General features: G+C 42.8%; 1 pseudogene; it reads right to left on the reverse strand.

Moving 5' to 3' along the window:
* Positions 1-5,072: 5,072 nt before the first annotated feature.
* Positions 5,073-5,837, reverse strand: LOC138091632 (phosphoglycerate mutase 1-like; annotated as a pseudogene).
* Positions 5,838-6,136: the final 299 nt, after the last annotated feature.

The raw sequence follows: 6,136 nt of genomic DNA on the forward strand, positions 1-6,136 counted from the left end.
TGCAATCCAAGGAACTCTCAAGAGTCTCCTCCAACACCACAGTTCAAAAACATCAGTTCTTCAGTGCTCAGCCTTCTTTATGGTCCAACTCTCACACCTATACCTGATCACTGGAAAAGCCATAATTTTGACTATATGGACCTTTGCTGGCAAAATAATGTCTCTGCTTTTTAATATACTGTCTAGGTCTGTCATCATTTTTCTTCCAAGCTATGTGTTAGCATACACATACTGCATATATTTATATACCACACTATATACAACTAACTTTTAATTTTATGGCTGCATCACCATCTGCAGTGATTCTGGAGCCCAAGAAAATAAAGTCTGTCACTGTTTCCATTGTTTCCTCATCTATGTGCCATGAAGTGATAGGACTGGAGGCCATGGTCTTACCAACCAAGAAACAATTTGATAAAAATTAAAATAAGTTCTGATGAGATAAGAAATAGAGGCATGGTCAGGATTGTGATTAGTAGACAACCGATGGCTTCCTGTAAGAGATGATATTTGAGCTCCAGATTTTGAAGAGGTATTGTTTTTTAGATACCATAATTTCATAGTGGGTAGAACATATAAATTTTGGTAAGAAAAATACTCCATTTTCAGGGAAAGCTTAAAGTTACTTTGGTTTTCTCTTAACATTATAAGGATAAGAGAGATATGGCACTAAATATCTTTCATTTTGCTCATATAAAGCCAGCACTGACTGAGTAATTCTTCCCGAACAACTTTGCCTAGAATTCTACCATCTATCTTAGAGTTAGCTGGTATTTCCAATCAAGTTATATTTCTGCCCTTGCTATAGGCTCTACTCATTTCCTGGTGAGCTCCTCTTGCAGTCAGCTTCATTTCCATTCACTTTTCCCTCCAAACTGTGGAATTTAGTTATAAAATTATGATTCTAAGCTCCTCTTTTGTGCGCCAAGCTATAAAGTGGAGAAGTCAGATGGATAAATAAAAAAAAAAAAAGATGAAAAGATCATAGAGAACTTGAGAGATTGAAGAACTGATGAAATGTTTGCTTAATTTGCTCTTTGCTCATTAATATAAATTTTTCTTTGTTTGTGTACCTCTATGTCTCTTACTTGCCTGGAAAATCCCATGGACGGAGGAGCCTGGTAGGCTTGGATACGACTGAGAGACTTCACTTTCACTTTTCACTTTCATGCATTGGAGAAGGAAATGGCAACCCACTCCAGTGTTCTTGCCTGGAGAATCCCAGGGACAGGGGAGCCTGGTGGGCTGCCGTCTCTGGTGTCGCACAGAGTTGGACACGACTGAAGTGACTTAGCAGTAGCAGTAGCAGTATGCCTCTTACTTAGCAGCTTTTTGAGGTACTACACAACTAAATTTGCACAGTTACAAAAATTATAGTGGGACCAAATTCAGAAGACTTGCTGGGCCCAAAATTCACAAGATAATTAAGGATTTCATTTGGTCTAAGACATACATTCTGAAGGAGATCAACCCTGGGATTTCTTTGGAAGGAATGATGCTAAAGCTGAAACTCCAGTACTTTGGCCACCTCATGAGAAGAGTTGACTCATTGGAAAAGACTCTGATGCTGGGAGGGATTGGGGGCAGGAGGAGAAGGGGACGACAGAGGATGAGATGGCTGGATGGCATCACTGACTCGATGGACGTGAGATTGAGTGAACTCCGGGAGTTGGTGATGGACAGGGAGGCCTGGCATGCTGAGATTCATGGGGTCGCAGAGTCGAACATGACTGAGCGACTGAACAGAACTGAAGACATACATCTATCGTACTTTAACATCTCTGAAATCAGGATGGTATTTTAGTCTAGAAGGAAGTAGAGTTCTTCCAGAGAGAATCTGCTTATCTCCTGGGGGCACTGTCAGCCTGTAATCACTTTAAACTCTCTGCTTGAAGATTTTGCAAATATACTGAGAATTTAGACTACAAACTTGCTTGAATACCACTTTATGGTTCAAATTTCCAGAAAAAAACTTTTCTTAACCCAGTGCTAAGATTAAGGAGGTAAGTATATTTCTTGTTTAGTCATGCCTTGAGGGCATGGGCCATTTATATCTCAGCTTTATACCTCATCTTAAGCATTTTATTTCTCTCTTAATGGTACATAAAATGATGGTGTATGTTGGAAATCATGAAGCTCACAGAAGATGCAGATATGAGTGAATAATTATTTCTTATGAACGATGATTTAATGATTTAAAGAGTGGTAATGCAAACAAATAGGGGAAAACAATAGAATGGGGAAGACTATAGATCACTTCAAGAAAGTTAGAGATACCAAGGGAACACTTCATGCAAAGATGGGCACAATAGAGGACAGAAGTGATATGGACCTAACAGAAGCAGAAGATATTAAGAAGAGGTGGCAAGAATACACAGAAGAACTATCCAAAAAAAATGTTCATGGCCCAGATAACCACAATGGTGTGATCCTTACCTAGAGCCAGATGTCCTGAAATGAGAGGTCAAGTGGGCCTTAGGAAGCACAACTACAAACAAAGCTAGTGGATGTGATGGAATTCCAGTTGAGGTATTTCAAATCCTAAAAGATGACGCTGTGAAAGTGTTGCACTCAATATGCCAGCAAATTTAGAAAACTCAGCAGTGGCCACAGAACTAGACAAGGTCAGTTTTCATTCCAATCCCAAAGAAAAGCAATGCCAAAGAATGTTCATACTACTGCACAATTGCACTCATCTCACATGCTAGCAAAGTAATGCTCAAAATTCTCCAAGCCAGGCTTCAACAGTATGTGAACCAAGAACTTCCAGATGTTCAAGCTGGATTTAGGAAAGGCAGAGGAACCAGAGATCAAATTGCCAACATCTGCTGGATCATGGAAAAAGCAAGAGAGTTCCAGAAAAACATTTACTTCTTTCTTGACTACACCAAAGACTTTGACTTTGTTTGTGTGGATCACAACAAACTGTGGAAAATTCTTTAAGAGATGAGAATATCAGACCACCTGACCTGCCTCCTGAGAAATCTGTATGCAGGTCAAGAAGCAACAGTTAGAACTGGACATGGAACAATGGACTGCTTCCAAATTGGGAAAGGAGTACGTCAAGGCTGTATATTGTCACCCTGTTCATTCAACTTATATGCAGAGTACACCATGCAAAATGCCAGGCTGGATGAAGCACAAGCTAGAATCAAGATTGCCAGGAGAAATATCAATAACCTCAGATATGCAGATGACCTCACCCTTATGGAAGAAAGCTAAGAGTAACTAAAGAGCCTCCTGATGAATGTGAAGGAGTAGAGTGAAAAAGCTGGCTTAAAACTCAACATTCAAAAACCAAGATCATGGCATCTGGTCCCATCACTACATGGCAAATAGATGGGGAAACAATGGAAACAGTGACAGACTTTATTTTTTTGGGTTCCAAAATCACCGCAAATGGTGACTGCAGTCATGAAATTAAAAGACGCTTGCTCCTTAGAAGAAAAGCTATGACCAACCTAGACTGCATATTAAAAAACAGAGACATTACTTTGCGGACAAAGGCCCATCTAATCAAAGCTATGGTTTTTCCAGTAGTCGTGTTTGGATGTGTGAGTTGCACTATAAAGAAAACTGAGCACCAAAGAATGGATGCTTTTGAACCGTGGTGTTGGAGAAGACTCTTGCGAGTCCCTTGGACTGCAAGGAGATCAAACCAATCAATCCTAAAGGAAATCAGTACTGAATATTCATTGGAAGGACTGATGCTGAAGCTGAAACTCCAGTACTTTGGCCACCTGATGCAAAGAACTGACTCATTGGAAAAAATCCTGATGCTGGGAAAGATAAAAGGCAGGAGGAGAAGGGGATGACAGAGGATGAGAGGGTTGGATGGCATCACCAACTCAATGGACATGAGTTTGAGCAGGCTCCGGGAGTTGGTGATGGACAGAGAAGCCTGGCATGTTGCAATCCATGGAGTTGCAAAGGGTTGCACTTGACTGAGCCACTGAACTGAATTGAGTGACTGAAAGAGTGATTTTCAGGAGTCATTTTCATGTACAGCAGATTTATCTCCATGGTACTTTGGCTGGGAACTTGGCACTTGAAACAAATCAGGTAAAAGCCACTGAATCTTCCACTTTCTCATTGAAACATAAAATATAACTAATTTGATTTTGGAGAAATGGTGTTTTCTATTTTATTTATTTATTTATTTTTGCACATCACTCCTTTATTTTATACTGATCTGGAAAACAGATATTTTTAGTACAGTTATGCTCAAATGAGTACTGGGCCCAAGTGCTGGGCCAAACAACTGGAACATGATTCAGAAGTCAGGCACAGTGAGAGACACACTTGGACATGATCAAGAGGCATTCCGCTGCCACAAAACAATAAGGCAGGAGAGGGATTCTAAAACACACAGCAGGATGAACTCCTACACCTTAGAAGTCAGGGAGCTTATCCTGTGATGGTGTAAGGAATGACTTATTTGCTGATGACCACATGTGGGAATATTTCAACCGCCACTAAAAACCCCAGGAGGGTTTTTTTTGTGTGTGTGTGTATTTATATATAATTTTTTTTTAAGTAAATGCAACACAAAAACATTCAGGATTGATCCAGCCTTTTAGAGTCAGGGAGGAATATTTGATTAAGTCACCATGCAGGTTACATTCATCTCCACTGGAATGACTAGAGCCCCGAGTCACCTAACAACAGTGCCCGGCTGGCCTCTGGGGACACAAATAGGCTCTTACTTCTCATTGGCCACACCTCAGCATGGTTTTCTCCCTGACCCCTACTCAAGCAGCTCCTTATTAATAAACCACCATCAAACCCCCCAGGGATGACCTCTCAACACTTCTGGATAAGTCTTCCCTCAGCTTGGACTGAGGACCATGCCCCAGACGTGCCATTCTGACTAGACTGTATGAAGGGAGTGGGTGCAAGACATAAAATGGCTAGTGTGGAATTGGGAGCCGCTGGTCCCCACCTGCAGCTACAACTTACAATGCCTACAGATGTCGTCAGTGGGACATGTGCCAGGGAGAGGTGCAGAGGAATAGGGTGGGCCAGGGCAGGGGAGGAGGGTAATCCTTGGGGAAGTAATCTGCTGCTTGCCCTCACTTCTTGGCCTTGTCCTGGGCAGCCCCAGCCTTCATGGCTTTACGCATGGTCTCCTCATCCCCCAGGAACTGCATGGGCTTGATGGGCTTCAAGTTCTTGTTCAATTCATAGCCCATGGGAATGCCAGTCAGCAGGTTCAGCTCCATGATAGCCTCTTCAGAGAGACCCTCCAGATGCTTGATGATGCCCTGAAGGCTGTTGCCATGGGCTGCAATTAGTACCCTTTTCCCCTCCTTGATCTAAGGGACAATTTCTTCATTCCAAAAGGGCAGAGCTCTGGCAATTGTGTCCTTCAGACTCTCACAGGAGGGCAGCTGGTCTTCACTGAGGTCTGCGTACCTGCAATCCTTACTGATGTTGCTGTGAAGGGATGGTCAGGCTCCATGGGAGGTGGCAGGACATCATAGGAGCGCCTCCAGATCTTTACCTGGGCCTCACCATGCTTGGCAGCAGTTTCTGCCTTATTGAGGCCAGTCAGACCCCCATACTGTCGCTCATTTAAGGCGCCAAGTCCTCACCACTGGCAGCCACATTTGGTCAATGGCATCCAGCACTGTCCAGAGGGTCCGGATTGCTCTCTTCTGCACTGAGGTGAAGCAGATGTCAAACTCATAGCCAGCATCTCTCAGCACTTGCCCGCCTCGCTTCGCCTCCTTGTGCCCTGCTGGGCTCAGGTCTGCGTCGTACCAGCCACTGAAACGGTTCTCCAGGTTCCATGTGCTCTCACCGTGCCGGATCAGCACCAGCTTGTAGGCGGCCATGGCTGCGGTTCGGGATGCGGCACAGACTGGGCTGTTTTCTATTTTAAAAGAAGTTTTAATGTTTTTTTTTATTCTGGGGTTGACTGTTTTCTGAATGTGTTACTCTCTTAATTATATTCAAAAGCTAAAAAATCTCATTGACTCTCAAATTACCAGCATGTTAGCTAGTTTTATCCCTTTGACTTAGACAGCACTTGGTTCTGAGCTCTGAGTATCTGATTGAGATTCCAAGTATAACGTCAGTGAAAATGAATTAGTCGTACTCTAGTGGAAAAAGTGGAAAGAGAGAGAAGTGGTCA

This window comes from Capricornis sumatraensis, chromosome 1 (assembly GCF_032405125.1).
Source record: "Capricornis sumatraensis isolate serow.1 chromosome 1, serow.2, whole genome shotgun sequence".
NCBI lineage: Eukaryota > Metazoa > Chordata > Mammalia > Artiodactyla > Bovidae > Capricornis > Capricornis sumatraensis.